We start from the raw sequence: 17,155 nt of genomic DNA, 5'->3' as shown, positions 1-17,155 counted from the left end.
AGCGGCGCGTTTCGTCACAGGGTTATTTGGTAACCGTGATAGCGTTACGGAGATGTTTAACAAACTCAAGTGGCAGATTCTGCAAGAGAGGCGCTCTGTATCGCGGTGTAGCTGGCTCGCCAGGTTTCGAGAGGGTGGGTTTCTGGATGAGGTATCGAATATATTGCTTCCCCCTACTTATACCTCCCGAGGAGATCACGAATGTAAAATTAGAGAGATTCTAGCGCGCACAGAGGCTTTCCGGCAGTCGTTCTTCCCGCGAACCATACGCGACTGGAACAGGAAAGGGAGGTAATGACAGTGGCACGTAAAGTGCCCTCCGCCACACACCGTTGGGTGCCTTGCGGAGTATAAATGTAGATGTAGATGTAGATGTAGATGTATATGTAAAGTAGGTGTTCACAGATGTGAAAATTACCGAACTGTCAGTTTAATAAGTCAGAGCTGCAAAATACTAACGCGAATTCTTTACAGACGAATGGAAAAACTGGAAGAAGCCGACCTCGGGGAAGATCAGTTTGGATTCCGTAGAAATGTTGGAACACGTGAGGCAGTACTGATCTTACGACTTACCTTAGAAGAAAGATTAAGGAAAGGCAAACCTGCGTTTCTAGCATTTGTAGACTTAGAGAAAGCTTTTGACAATGTTGACTGGAATACGCTCTTTCAAATTCTAAAGGTGGCAGGGGTAAGATACAGAGAGCGAAAGGCTATTTACAATTTGTACAGAAACCAGATGGCAGTTATAAGAGTCGAGGGGCATGAAAGGGAAGCAATGGTTGGGAAGGGAGTGAGACAGGATTGTAGCCTCTCCCTGATGTTATTCAATCTGTCTATTGAGCAAGCAGTAAAGGAAACAAAATAAAAATTCGGAGTAGGTTTTAAAATCCATGTAGAAGAAATAAAAACTTTGATGTTCGCCGATGACATTGTAATGCTATCAGAGACAGCAAAGGACCTGGAAGAGCAGTTGAACAGAATGGACAGTGTCTTGAAAGGAGGATATAAGACGAACATCAACAAAAGCAAAACGAGGATAATGGAATGTGGTCGAATTAAGTCGGGTGATGCTGAGGGAATTAGATTAGGAAATGGGACACTTAAAGTGGTAAAGGAGTTTTGCTATTTGTGGAGAAAAATAACTGATGATGGTCGAAGTAGAGAAGGTATTAAATGTAGACTGGGAACGGCAAGGAAAGCGTTTCTGAAGAAGAGAAGTTTGTTAACATCAAGTATAGATTTAAGTATCAGGAGGTCGTTTCTGAAAGTATTTGTATGGAGTGTAGCCATGTATGGAAGTGAAACGTGGACGATAAATAGTTTGGACAAGAAGAGAATAGAAGCTTTCGAAATGTGGTGGTACAGAAGAATGCTGAAGATTAGATGGGTAGATCACATAACCAATGGTGAAGTATTGAATATAATTGGGGAGATGAGAAGTATGTGGCACAACTTGACAAAATGAAGGGACCGGTTAGTAGGACATGTTCTGAGGCATCAAGGGATCACAAATTTAGCATTGGAGGGCAGCGTGGAGGGTAAAAATCGTAGAGGGAGACCAAGAGATGAGTACACTAAGCAGATTCAAAAGGATGTGGGTTGCAGTAAGTACTGGGAGATGAAGAAGCTTGCACAGGATAGGATAGCATGGAGAGCTGCATCAAACCAGCCTCAGGGCTGAAGACCACAACAACAAACAACAATCACACGATTTTAAGAACATATTAGCCTTGATTCATCTGATCTGTTTGGCTTTAACATTCAGGACAATGTATTGTCAGTGTCTCCTTTCCACGCAAAAGAGTGCAGCTCGCTTGCTGAAAAAATTCCCAGAACTCATTTCTGAGGGTTTAGGCAAGGCTAAAGTTTTGTGGCACATATTACTCTGAAAGACAATGCTCAGCCGAAATTTTTCCGGGCCAGAATTATTCCCATTGCGTTACGGGACATAGTCACTGCTTAACTTAAAGAATTGCAAGGCGGAGCCCATACAAGCTAGTCAATGGACAAGTCCACTGGTTTTGCTCCCCAAACCTTCAGGTCACATTCGCCTCTGTGTTGACTTTGAGTCTCCGGTCAATCCACAAATTGTGATTGATACTTACGCATTGCCACGCCTAGAGGATCACATGGACAGATTAGGCGCTGGTCACTACTTTTAAAAAATTGATCTGCGCGGTCTTCAAATACCGTTCGATGAAGAATCTCAAAAAATGTGTGTCGTGAATAATTGTTTGGGGTTTTTTAACTATTTGCGTTTGCCTTTTGGCAGTGCTTCCGCACCCGCCATTTTCCAATGGTATTTGTAACAGTTGAGTAGGCAATTACCAAGCTGTTCAAACGATGTGGACGATACTGTCGAAGCAGGTCGTATATCTTAAGAACACATTGCAAATTTGCGTGCTTTGTTTCGTGTGTTATCTGATGCAGGACTGAAGTGTAGACTGGACAAGTGAGCTTTTTAAAACCAGATTTGCAGTATCTTGTTCATGTTGAAACATCCCCTTAAAAAAATTGATGAATTACTGTGCTGGTAAACCTCTTACGTTATTTGATTTTCAAACAGCTGAGGAAAACTGAACGTACTCAGACATTTCTCTCTTTACCTATTCTGATCATCACTAAACTGACATACAATATTTTTAGCGCAACGCTATCTGGCTTTCAATAATCCCTACAAAAGAATGGCCCTGACTAACAATAACCTATACCTTTCATGAATCACTTACCTCACAAAAATCTTCGTTACTCGATCTACTGCAATACAGCGAGCGCCAATACTGCCAGCTAAACAAAAGATTCTAACTACTGAAGGCACTAACTACTGAGAGGCATAGTTAGCAAATGAAACATTTTGATAGGGAACAAACAATGTATTTACCTTAATCATGTTCAAAAGTCATATATATATATCAGTTCATGATATCCAGTATTACAAATTTACTCTTCTACGCGCTGTTCACATCCAACTGCCCAACACTACAATAGCAAATATTCCAACAATGCAAATCAGCCACAGACTGCACACAGCACAGTCAGTGATTTTCATACAGAGCGCTACGTGGCGTTGCCAACATAAAAACCTAAACAGCCTACTTACAATGCCACAAACAGTCAAGGTTTCCATCCTCTTCATTCGCATTTGTTAGTCATAGGAGATTTGTCAGTTCTTCGCAATGTCACAGAACTGCAGTTAGTCTTAGGGAAAATGAACTATTTTCCGTTCATACCGAATGGTGCACAAATGACGGCTCCATGGCATCGCTTGCGTCGCAAGAACGTCCCCTTTGTTTGGACAGATGAGTGTCGAATGGCTCTTCACAAACTTAAAGATGCATTGCTCAGTGATCGATGTTTAGTTCACTTTGATCCTGATAAACCAGTTGTGTTGCAAGTTGACGCTTCCTCTTACAGAGTCGATGCAGTGTTTTCGATTAGAATTGGTGATAAAGACAGGCATATTGCCTTCGCATCAAAAGTGTTGTCCAATTCTCAGTGTAACTACTTACAAATTGAGAAAGAACTAGCTGGCCGTTGTCGCCGAGCGGTTCTAGGCGCTTCAGTTTGGAAACGCCCGACCGCTACGGTCGCAGGTTCGAATCCTGCCTCGGGCATGGATGTGTGTAATGTCCTTAGGTTAGTTAGATTTAAGTAGTTCTATGTCTAGGGAACTGATGACCTCAGATTTTAAGTCCCATAGTGCTCAGAGCCATTTGAACCATTTTTTGAGAAAGAGCTATATGGTGCATATCGCGTCAGCAAATTTCATCACTATTTGTGTGGCAGAAAATTCTACTTAGTAACGGATCACAAGCCATAGCAGTCCTTGTTTCATCCGTTGAAACCGATACCTGCACGAAATGAACAAAAATTTCAAACATGGGCTTTGTTGATGTCTCAATATCAGTACGAGATAGCGTGCTGTCCGACAGATCAACATGGTAATGCAGACGCCCTGTCACAGCTTCCGATTAGCCCTGATACAGACTTTGACGCTTATGCTGCATCTTGTTTTCACATCGATGCATAATATTCTGAATTGCTCCAACTTTTCCACTGAACCGTAGGAAAACTGCACTGGCCATGGAAACGGATTCAGATTTCAACATTTTGCTACCAAACATTCGCACATCTGAGCCTCGTTCCTTGCATAACACACAGAACTCTGTCGTGCGCCGATACTTTGCACGTCGGCATAGCGTCGCTATGCAGAAAGGTGTGATTCTTGTCCAAAATGTCAGTCGACAGTCACGTGTGTTGATCCCTAAACCTTTGCAAAAAGAAGTGTTGCCGTTACATCACCAAGGACACTGGGGGACTGTTCGTACGGAACAGTTAGTGCGACGACACTGTACTTGGCACAGTATGGACACCAAAATAGAACAGTTGATGTCACAGTGTCACGCATGTGCAGAACTATAGATCTATACCTTTAACGTTGATCAGTTGTAGAATTTTGGAACACGTATTATGTTCGAGTATAATGACTTTTCTGGAGACTAGAAATCTACTCTGTAGGAATCAGCATGGGTTTCGAAAAAGACGGTCGTGTGAAACCCAGCTCGCGCTATTCGTCCACGAGACTAAGAAGGCCACAGACACGGGTTTCCAGGTAGATGCCGTGTTTCTTGACTTCTGCAAGGCGTTCGATACAGTTCCCCACAATCGTTTAATGAACAAAGTAAGAGCATATGGACTATCAGACCAATTGTGTGATTGGATTGAAGAGTTCCTAGATAACAGATCGCAGCATGTCATTCTCAATGGAGAGAAGTCTGCCGAAGTAAGAGTGATTTCAAGTGTGCCGCAGGGGAGTGTCGTAGGACCGTTGCTATTCACAATAATGCAGGTGGATCTGCACCGAATTGACGCATGGTGCATGGATTGGCAATTGAATCTCAATTTAGACAAGTGTAATGAGCTGCGAATACATAGAAAGAAAGATCCTTTATCATTTAGCTACAATATAGCAGGTCAGCAACTGGAAGCAGTTAATTCCATAAATTACCTGGGAGTAGGCATTAGGAGTGATTTAAAATGGAATGATCTTATAAAGTTGATGGTCGGTAAAGCAGATGGCAGACTGAGATTTATTGGAAGAATCCTAAGGAAATGCAATCCGAAAACAAAGGAAGTAGGTTACAGTACACTTGTTCGCCCACTGCTTGAATATTGTTCACCAATGTGGGATCCGTATCAGATGGGGTTGATAGAAGAGATACAGAAGATCCAACAGAGAAGCAGAGCGCTTCGTTGCAGAATCATTTAGTAATCGCGAAAGCGTTACGGAGATGATAGATAAACTCCAGTGGAAGACTCTGCAGGATAGACGCTCAGTAGCTCGATACGGGCTTTTGTTGAAGTTTCGATAACATACCTTCACCGAGGAGTCAAGCAGTATATTGCTCCCTCCTACGTATATCTCGCGAAGAGACCATAAGGATAAAATCAGAGAGATTAGAGCCCACATAGAGGCATACCGATAATCTTTCTTTCCATGAACAATACGAGACTGGAATAGAAGGGAGAACCGATAGAGGTACTCAAAGTACCCTCCGCCACACACCTTCAGGTGGCTAGCGGAGTACGGACGTAGATGTAGATGTAGAAAATCAATCTGCTCCACCCCAAAAATCTTTGCTTGGCTTGAGTCGCAATCATCATGGCAATGTGTGCACATAGACATTGCGGGACCTTTTTGGAACACAGTTAGTTGATTTTGGTTGACTCGTATAGCAAGTTTCCTTTTGCTGTACCAATGAACTCGACAATGTTCTAAGTAGGCTGTTTAGGTTTTAATGTTGGTAACACCACGTAGCGCTCTGTATGAAAATCACTGACTGTGCTGTGTGCAGTCTGTGGCTGGTTTGCATTGTTGGAATATTCGCTATCGTAGTGTTGGGCAGTTGGATGTGAACAGCGCGTAGCGTTGCGCAGTTGGAGGTGAGCCGCCAGCAGTGGTGGATGTGGGAAGAGAGATTGCAGAATTCTGAGAGCGGACGATCTGGACGTGTGTCCATCAGAAAGAGTAAATTTGTAATACTGGATATCATGAACTGATATTTATATATATATATATATATATAGGGTGTTTCAAAAATGACTAGTATATTTGAAACGGCAATAAAAACTAAACGAGCAGCGATAGAAATACATCGTTTGTTGCAATATGCTTGGGACAACAGTACATTTTCAGGCGGACAAACTTTCGAAATTACAGTAGTTACAATTTTCAACAACAGATGGCGCTGCAAGTGATGTGAAAGATATAGAAGACAACGCAGTCTGTGGGTGCGCCATTCTGTATGTCGTCTTTCTGCTGTAAGCGTGTGCTGTTCACAACGTACAAGTGTGCTGCAGACAACATGGTTTATTCCTTAGAACAGAGGATTTTTCTGGTGTTGGAATTCCACCGCCTAGAACATAGTGTTGTTGCAACAAGACGAAGTTTTCAACGGAGGTTTAATGTAACCAAAGGACCGAAAAGCGATACAATAAAGGATCTGTTTGAAAAATTTCAACGGACTGGGAACGTGACGGATGAACGTGCTGGAAAGGTAGGGCGACCGCGTACGGCAACCACAGAGGGCAACGAGCAGCTAGTGCAGCAGGTGATCCAACAGCGGCCTCGGGTTTCCGTTCGCCGTGTTGCAGCTGCGGTCCAAATGACGCCAACGTCCACGTATCGTCTCATGCGCCAGAGTTTACACCTCTATCCATACAAAATTCAAACGCGGCAACCCCTCAGCGCCGCTACCATTGCTGCACGAGAGACATTCGCTAACGATATAGTGCACAGAATTGATGACGGCGATATGCATGTGGGAAGCATTTGGTTTACTGACGAAGCTTATTTTTACCTGGACGGCTTCGTCAATAAACAGAACTGGCGCATATGGGGAACCGAAAAGCCCCATGTTGCAGTCCCATCGTCCCTGCATCCTCAAAAAGTACTGGTCTGGGCCGCCATTTCTTCGATAGGAATCATTGGCCCATTTTTCAGATCCGAAACGATTACTGCATCACGCTATCTGGACATTCTTCGTGAATTTGTGGCGGTACAAACTGCCTTAGACGACACTGCGAACACCTCGTGGTTTATGCAAGATGGTGCCCGGCCACATCGCACGGCCGACGTCATTAATTTCCTGAATGAATATTTCGATGATCGTGTGATTGCTTTGGGCTATCCGAAACATACAGGAGGCGGCGTGGATTGGCCTCCCTATTCACCAGACATGAACCCCTGTGACTTCTTTCTGTGGGGACACTTGAAAGACCAGGTGTACCGCCAGAATCCCGAAACAATTGAACAGCTGAAGCAGTACATCTCATCTGCATGTGAAGCCATTCCGCCAGACACGTTGTCAAAGGTTTCGGGTAATTTCATTCAGAGACTACGCCATATTATTGCTACGCATGGTGGATATGTGGAAAATATCGTACTATAGAGTTTCCCAGACCGCAGCGCCAACTGTTGTTGAAAATTGTAACTACTGTAATTTCGAAAGTTTGTCTGCCTGAAAATGTACTGTTGTCCCAAGCATATTGCAACAAACGGTGTATTTCTATCGCTGCTCGTTTAGTTTTTATTGCCGTTTCAAATATACCGGTCATTTTTGAAACACCCTGTATGATGACTTTTGAACATGATTAAGGTAAATACATTGTTTGTTCGCTATCAAAATGTTTCATTTGCTAACTATGCCTCTCAGTAATTAGTGCCTTCAGTAGTTAGAATCTTTTGTTTAGCTGTCAGTATTGGCGCTCGCTGTATTGCAGTAGATCGAGTAACGAAGATCTTTGTGAGGTAAGTGATTCATGAAAGGTATAGGTTATTGTTAGTCAGGGCCATTCTTTTGTAGGGATTATTGAAAGTCAGATTACGTTGCGCTAAAAATATTGTATGTCAGTTTAGTGATGATCAGAATAAGTAAAGAGAGAAATGTCTGAGTACGTTCAGTTTTCCTCAGCTGTTTGAAAATCAAATAACGTAAGAGGTTTACCAGCACTGTCATTTTTAAATTTTCCTAAAGGGATGTTTCAATGTCACCTAGCACCATTCAGGTGTTGTCGTTTATTTTTTGTTTCGAAGGTTTACCTGATATCACAGCGTCAGACAACGGCCCTCAGTTCACGTTAAATGAATTTGAAACATTCTGTGAACGCAATGGCGTACAGCATCTAACTAGTGCAGCGTTCAGCGGCGAGTGGTGAAGCGGAACGATTTGTCAGAACCGTCAAGCAGCAGATGGCCAAACTTCGCTCCGCACTCACCAGGGATCAAGCATTGCAACTTTTTCTAGCCTCCTATCGTTCCCACCCACGAGATGGACCATCGCCTTCGGAATTGCTTCTCGGCCGCCGCCATGGGACAAACAGATTTCCTACAACAGCCACAGGATCCACAACATGATAGGTTCCACCAAGGATGTAGTGCTCAGACTAAATATTGCAAGTGTATATGAGGTGGCAAAAATTGTGGGATACCTGCTAACGTGTCGGACCTCTTTTTACCCAGGGTAGTGCAGCAACTCTGCGTGGCATGGAGTCAACAAGTCCTTGGAATTACCCTTCAGAAATATTGAGACATGCTGTCCCTACAGCAATCTATAATTGGCGAAAGTGTTGCCAGCACGAACTGACCTATCGATTCTGACGCATAAAAGAGGATTCGTGTCAGGCGATGTGGGTAGCCAAACCAATCGCTCGAATTGTCCAGAATGTTCCACAAACCAAATGTAAACAATTGTGGTCCTGTGACACGGCGCATTGCCATTCGTTAAAATTCCATCGCTGAATGGTCGAAAATGAAATAGCCGACCATATCCGGTGCAGAATGAGATTTTCACTCTGAAGCGGAGTGTGCGCTGATATGAAACTTCTTGGCAGATTAAAACTGTGTGCCCGACCGAGACTCGAACTCGGGACCTTTGCCTTTCGCGGGCAAGTGCTCTGCCAACTGAGCTAGCGAAGCATGACTCAAGCCCGGTACTCACAGCTTTACTTCTGCCAGTACCTCGTCTCCTACCTTCCAAACTTTACAGAAGCTCTCCTGCGAAACTTGCAGAACTAGCACTCCCGAAAGAAAGGATATTGCGGAGACATGGCTAAGCCACAGCCTAGGTAGGTTGGTAGAGCACTTGCCCGCGAAAGGCAAAGGTCCCGAGTTCGAGTCTCGGTCAGGCACACAGTTTTAATCTGCCAGAAAGTTTCATATCCGGTGCAGTTGGACCATGGGACCTACTCGATTTCGTGTAGACACAGCCCATATTATGGAGACACCAGTAGCTTGCACAGTGCCCTGTTGCCAACCTGGGTCCATGGCTTCCCTTTGGGGTCTGCGCCACACCCAAACACTATCATCAGCTGTGAAATCGGGGCTCATCTTGCCAGGCTACTGTTTTCCGGTTGGCTGGGATCCAACCGATATGATGACGAGCAAAGAAGAGGCGCTGCAAGTGATGTCGTGCTGTGAGGATGGGGCATGAGTCGTGCTTGGGTAGCTCAGATGGTAGAGCACTTGCTCGCGGAAGGCAAAAGTCCCGATTTCGAGTCTCGGTCCGGCACACAGTTTTAAACTGCCAGGAAGTTTCACATCAGCGCACACACCTGTGCAGAGTGAAAATCTCACTCTGATGTCATGCTGTAAGCAAATGCAGTCACGTCATTCGTCCGCTGCCATAAACCATTAACGCCACATTTCTCCACACTGTCCTAACGCATAAGGTCGACGTAATTTCACACTGATTTCTGCAGTTAGTAAGTAGGCTGTTTCGATTTTTATATTGGTAATGCCACGTAGCGCTCTGTATGAAAATCACTGGCTGTGCTGTGTGCAGCCTGTGGCTAGTTTGCATTGTTGTCTGCCATTGTAGTGTTAGGCAGCGGCAGCTGGATGTGAACAGCGCGTAGCGTTGCACAGTTGGAGGTGAGCCGCCAGCAGTGGTGGATGTGGGGAGAGAGATGGCGAAGTTTTGTAATTTGTCATGAACTGCTACATATATTGTGACTATTAAGGTAAATACATTGTTATGTTCTTTAATGATGTATTTTGTACCTTTGTAATTGTATTCTCATGTTGTTGTTGTTGTGGTCTTCAGTCCTGAGACTGGTTTGATGCAGCTCTCCATGCTACTCTATCCTGTGCAAGCTTCTTCATCTCCCAGTATCTACTGCAACCTACATCCTTCTGAATCTGCTTAGTGTATTCATCTCTTGGTCTCCCTCTACGATTTTTACCCTCCACACTGCCCTCCAATGCTAAATTTGTGATCCCTTGATGCCTCAAAACATGTCCTACCAACCGATCCCTCCTTCTAGTCAAGTTGTGCCACAAACTTCTCTTCTCCCCAATCCTATTCAATACCTCCTCATTAGTTACGTCATCTACCCACCTTATCTTCAGTATTCTTCTGTAGCACCACATTTCGAAAGCTTCTATTCTCTTCTTGTCCAAACTAGTTATCGTCCATGTTTCACTTCCATACATGGCTACACTCCATACAAATACTTTCAGAAACGACTTCCTGACACTTAAATGTATACTCGATGTTAACAAATTCCTCTTCTTGAGAAACGCTTTCCTTGCCATTGCCAGTCTACATTTTATATCCTCTCTACTTCGACCATCAGCGGTTATTTTGCTCCCTAAATAGCAAAACTCCTTTACTACTTTAAGTGTCTCATTTCCTAATCTAATTCCCTCAGCATCACCCGACTTAATTTGACTACATTCCATTATCCTCGTTTTGCTTTTGTTGATGTTCATCTTATATCCTCCTTTCAAGACACTGTCCATTCCATTCAACTGCTCTTCCAAGTCCTTTGCTGTCTCTGACACCTTTACAATGTCATCTGCGAACCTCAAAGTTTTTATTTCTTCTCCATGAATTTTAATACCTACTCCGAATTTTTCTTTTGTTTCCTTTACTGCTTGCTCAAGATACAGATTGAATAACATCGGGGAGAGGCTACAACCCTGTCTTACTCCTTTCCCAACCACTGCTTCCCTTTCATGCCCCTCGACTCTTATAACTGCCATCTGGTTTCTGTACAAACTGTAAATAGCCTTTCGCTCCCTGTATTTTACCCCTGCCACCTTCAGAATTTGAAAGAGAGAATTCCAGTTAACATTGTCAAAAGCTTTCTCTAAGTCTACAAATGCTAGAAACGTAGGTTTGCCTTTTCTTAATCTTTCTTCTAAGATAAGTCGTAAGGTCAGTATTGCCTCACGTGTTCCAACATTTCTACGGAATCCAAACTGATCTTCCCCGAGGTCGGCTTCTACCAGTTTTTCCATTCGTCTGTACAGAATTCGCGTTAGTATTTTGCAGCTGTGACTTATTAAACTGACAGTTCGGTAATTTTCACATCTGTCAACACCTGCTTTCTTTGGGATTGGAATTATTATATTCTTCTTGAAGTCTGAGGGTATTTCGCCTGTCTCATGCATCGTAATCACCAGATGGTAGAGTTTTGTCATGACTGGCTCTCCCGAGGCCATCAGTAGTTAAAATGGAATGTTGTCTACTCCCGGGGCCTTGTTTCGACTCAGGTCTTTCAGTGCTCTGTCAAACTCTTCACGCAGTATCTTATCTCCCATTTTGTCTTCATCTACATCCTCTTCCATTTCCATAATATTGTCCTCAAGTACATCGCCCTTGTATAGACCCTCTATATACTCCTTCCACCTTTCTGCCTTCCCTTCTTTGCTTAGAACTGGGTTGCCATCTGAGCTCTTGATATTCATACAAGTGGTTCTCTTCTCTCCAAAGGTCTCTTTAATTTTCCTGTAGGCAGTATCTATCTTACCCCTAGTGAGACAAGCCTCTACATCGTTACATTTGTCCTCTAGCCATCCCTGCTTAGCCATTTTGCACTTCCTGTCGATATCATTTTTGAGACGTTTGAATTCCTTTTTGCCTGCTTCATTTACTGCATTTTTATATTTTCTCCTTTCATCAATTAAATTCAATATTTCTTCTGTTACCCAAGGATTTCTACTAGCCCTCGTCTTTTTACCTACTTGATCCTCTGCTGCCTTCACTACTTCATCCCTCAGAGCTACCCATTCTTCTTCTACTGTATTTCTTTCCCCCATTCCTGTCAATTGTTCCCTTATGCTCTCCCTGAAACTCTCTACAACCTCTGGTTCTTTCAGTTTATCCAGGTCCCATCTCCTTAAATTCCCACCTTTTTGCAGTTTCTTCAGTTTTAATCTACAGTTCATAACCAACAGATTGTGGTCAGAGTCCACATCTGACCCTGGAAATGTCTTACAATTTAAAACCTGGTTCCTAAATCTCTGTCTTACCATTGGTGAGAGTCCACATCTGACCCTGGAAATGTCTTACAATTTAAAACCTGGTTCCTAAATCTCTGTCTTACCACTATATAATCTATCTGATACCGTTTATTATCTCCAGGATTCTTCCAGGTATTTTCACTGCACACGTTTCTGTTGGTCATAGTATATGGACCATTTGTGAGAAGTAGGGACTGTTAGTGTTTGCACGTGTGTTAATAATTCAGCAAGGGACTGGATAACAACATTGCTGGTTCTAAAGACAATTCCTAAAACTTTGTGTGTGCACAAGTGGTGGTTTATGGACTTGCTATGTTCTCTGCAAGACTCTTCGATGGTGATTGTGCACCTGCACAGTCGCAGCAGATGGCTGCTGGCCATCTCTACAAGGACTACAGTGGGTCTACACCTTTGCTGACTCACCAATACCATTATTTCTACAAGGACTACAGTGGGTCTACACCTTTGCTGACTCACCAATACCATACTCTCTACCAGGACTACAGTGGGTCTGCTCTGTGATGACCTACCTACCAATCTTCTTCAAAACGTCGAATGACTCTGCTGTGGGTTCGCTCTGTTGTGGCCCATTACCTGTCAGCATGTCAAGAGTCAGCACTGTTTTACCGTTGGAAGGACAATACTACTTCTTCAAGACTGCATGGAAATCCACTACTTCTTTGTGCAATTTTTTTTACTAATGAGACTTTGTGAAAACAAAACTGTAATTACTATTATGATGAATGATCAGGACTATCTTTATGGACTGTGAGAAAATTTTAGCTTTTGACCAACATTGAATAAATAAGTGTGTGCATTTGATTTCTTTGTTATTGTAATTATGAAGAATTTTATCAAATCATTATTGGCCACTGGCCAAAAAAATTTGTAAAATTTTTTGTGGGGAGCATGGGGGCTATGTAAGTAGGCTGTTTAGATTTTTATATTGGTAATGCCACGTAGCGCTCTGTATGAAAATCACTGGCTGTGCTGTGTGCAGCCTGTGGCTAGTTTGCATTGTTGTCTGCCATTGTAGTGTTAGGCAGCGGCAGCTGGATGTGAACAGCGCGTAGCGTTGCACAGTTGGAGGTGAGCCGCCAGCAGTGGTGGATGTGGGGAGAGAGATGGCGAAGTTTTGTAATTTGTCATGAACTGCTACATATATTATGACTATTAAGGTAAATACATTGTTTTTTTTTTTAAATCTTTCATTTGATAACTATCCCTATCAGTAGTTAGTGCCTTCAGTAGTTTGAATCTTCTATTTAGCTGGCAGTAGTGGCGCTCGCTGTATTGCAGTAGTTCCAGTAACGAAGATTTTTGTGAGGTAAGTGATTTGTTAAAGGTATAGGTTAAAGTTAGTCAGGGCCATTGTTTTGTAGGGATTATTGAAAGTCAGATTGCGTTGCGCTAAAACCATTGTGTGTCAGGTTAAGCACAGTCTTGTATAAGTTGTTCAAAGGGGACGTTTCAAGTTACATCACGAATTGTTGCTTGTCTGTTAGCACTCACAACTCTACGCAACTGCCACTGCTCTCGGTCGTTAAGTGAAGGCTGTCGGCCATAGGTTTGTCCGTGGTGAGAGGTAAAGCCTGAAACTTGGCATTCTTGGCACAGTATTGTCACTGTGGATCTTGAAATGTTGAACTCACTAACGGTTTCCGAAATGGCAGGTCCCATGGATCGAGCGCCAACTACCATTCCGGGTGCAGGGTCTGTTAATTCCCATTATGCGGCCATAATCATTCGGAAGTCTTTTACATGAATCGAGTGAGTACACAGGACAGATCTACCAATGCACTGCCCTTTTATACCTTGCGTGCACGGTAGTACCACCATTTGTATAAGTTAATACGTCTGTCTCGATAACTGAGTACCCAGCGCGGCAGAATGCCATGAATAAGGCTCTTCTTCCATTACCGGCTAGGTTTCCTCCGCCCAGGACTGGGTATTGTGTTGTATTCGTCGTCATATCATCCTCATCGACAAGCAAGTCACTGAAGGGGCATCACCTAAAAAGACTTGCACCAGGCCACCGGTCCACCCAACGGGAGGCCCTCGCCAAACAACATTTAATTTCGTATGTGTATATCGCTGTCCCTTGACCTCAGCGTATTAACTGCGTTATGAGTGAGGAGTTGTCTACAGAGGGGAGACAGAGGAACGAGTTAGCACACGAGTAGCAGAATGTGAAAGCTATGTGATGTTGGCACAGCATAATAAGTCGGCGATAGTGGAACAGCACAGCGACTGTGGACAACGCATCTTGTTCCAGGAAGCTCGTGTACTGGCGAGCGATCGCGGGGCGAAAGCCTCGCCGGGCACGACCGCGACAGCCTAAACAAACAGATGCTTGAGACTGGCAGCGCAATTCCTCGCACACTTAGAAGAAAACGGGCCCACCAGAAACCGTGCGCTGATTTGCACACTGTCGCCAATCGGTGACAAACCGGCTAGCCTACCAATAGCTTCCTTCCTACCCTCCCCCTTTCCTACTTGACTGGCCCATTACATTCTAGGACCAATGAAAAGTGTCAAAGATATGACTTGTTGAAACCGACTGTCAGCACCAAAACCAGTCTTGCCCTGAGGAAGGCCGTTGTGACCCAGTCGAACGTTGGTTTCAAGTTGTTACAGAAACAATTTTGAAAGTATGTGAGAAAGTACCACCACAGTTGTATTTTGAGAGTGTCTTTATTCTGTCACACGACTAGTTTTGGCCGCACTTTACCACCATCCTCGGACCCCCACCACTGCCAAAAGACTATTTGATTTCCTCGAAGCGCCAAGCAAATGATATACTCTTTTGGCAGTGGTGGGGTCTGAGGATGGCGGTAATGTGCCGCCGAAACTAGTCGTGTGATAGAATAAAGTCATTCTGGAGTTACAGCTATGGTAGTACATTTTTTCTCATTAACATCATCAGCTGAAGTCTCTCGTCCATGCAGTAAGATGGACATCCATAAATTTAATTTTTTAAAGTATTTTATACAATGATGCCGTACAACACCCAGAAGAACTTTAATTATCACATATTACCTGTGATATGTTTATTAAGGCTCTATTAATAATGCTCCAGTGTGGACCAACGGTTACAGTAAAATTTTAATGCGTTTTTTTATGTTTGCCTTGTGTTGCACAGTTACTCTTGGCCCGGCTTGGAATCGCGTTTCTTAGTGAACCTTGGCTGTTAAAAATTTCTTTTCACGTCCTACTGAGGTGTGCCGGCCGCGGTGGCCGTGCGGTTCTAGGCGCTCCAGTCCGGAGCCGCGCTGTTGCTACGGTCGCAGGTTCGAATCCTACCTCGGGCATGGGTGTATGTGATTTCCTTAGGTTAGTTAGGTTTAAGTAGTTCTAAGTTCTAGAGGACTAATGACCGCAGCAGTTGAGTCCCATATTGCTCTGAGCCATTTGAACCTACTGAGGTGTGATCGATTTTTCACCCTAACACTTGGGTGTAAATTGGGTAAGAAAAAGAACAATTGCTACATTTAAGGCTGCTGCACCTCACGTCCGACTAGTGTATATTTGGAATTGCTTTAATTAGATGTGTTGTTTTATCTAAATGTTGGGGTGACCAATGTCACAAAAGCTGTATTTTATCTTTGGATTCTGTTCAAGTAAATTTCTTTTTCTTTCTCTCTTCTGTTTTTTTAAATGTGACATACATCACGTTTCGTGTATGCCGCTGAAATCTGCGTGTGTGTCCGAATCTTTTCAAAGTACACTTCCTCCTCTAGTGATGAACAGGCTATTCGCGATTAACATTTGAAATCTATTGCAGAACTCAATTAGTCTTTCTTCACCCTTATTTCTACTGTCCAGTCCATATTTTCCCGCTGTCCTTCCTTCTATTCCTTTCCCTAAAACTGCGTTCCAATTCCCAATCATTATTAGATGTTCATTTCTCTTCGCATACCGACATATACTCGCATACGTTCTCCATCTATCTTCTGATCGCGACGTCGCCATGTGTACCTGAGCTATTGTTGTCGGCTTTCGTTTGGTGTTGCATCTGATGAGAATAACCCTATCACTTAACTGTTTGTAGTAGCTCACTTTCTGCCCTACTTTCGTATTGATTAGGAATCCAGTTCCCGTCATACCATTTTCTGCTGCTATTCATGTAAGTGTGACTAGAAATCATTTCACAATTTCACTTCAGGGACCCCCACTGTATCTAGACTAAGCCTTTGCATTTCCCTTTTCACGTGTTCTAGCTTCCCTGCAACGTTCAAACTTCTGACATTCTATGCTGCCACTCTAGAATGCTATCCCTTAGCTAGTTCGTCCATCGTTTTCTCATGATCACCTCTCCCTTGCTATCCTCGCCCGGAGATCCGAATGAGGGATTAATCCGCAATCTTTTGCCAATCGAGAGATCATCATGAAACTTTCTCAGTTATACATACTGTGTGGACACAGGTTAGGTATCTTCAATGCTGTGATTTCCATTGCCTTTTACATTCTTATGCCATTGATCATTGCTGATTCTTCCGTATTTTAGGGACAGTTTTTCACACCGACAGCAAGAACGTGCCTCCAACCTCTGCCCGCTCCTCCACGCTCTCTGAGAATGAGCTTGGCAGAGCGAGGGTAACTACTTATGCTACCGGAAGTCTTCACTCGCCACTAATGATGACATTTATTCAAAATTTGAGCAGTGGCTGTGATCGAACCCGCGTTCACGTATGTTTTGATTACAAGTCGAAGACGCTATCCGTAGACCAGGCGTCTTAACCCAGCGTAATAGCAGAAGCCTTTGTAGAGTATTTAGTAATGTGAGAACTATACGTAGTAAAGTATGGCAGAATTACTGTCAGACTTAATCTGGGTGTTGGACCATGA

Source organism: Schistocerca cancellata, chromosome 7, assembly GCF_023864275.1.
Source record: "Schistocerca cancellata isolate TAMUIC-IGC-003103 chromosome 7, iqSchCanc2.1, whole genome shotgun sequence".
In the NCBI taxonomy this organism is placed as follows: Eukaryota; Metazoa; Arthropoda; class Insecta; order Orthoptera; family Acrididae; genus Schistocerca; species Schistocerca cancellata.
This window is presented reverse-complemented; position numbering follows the sequence as displayed.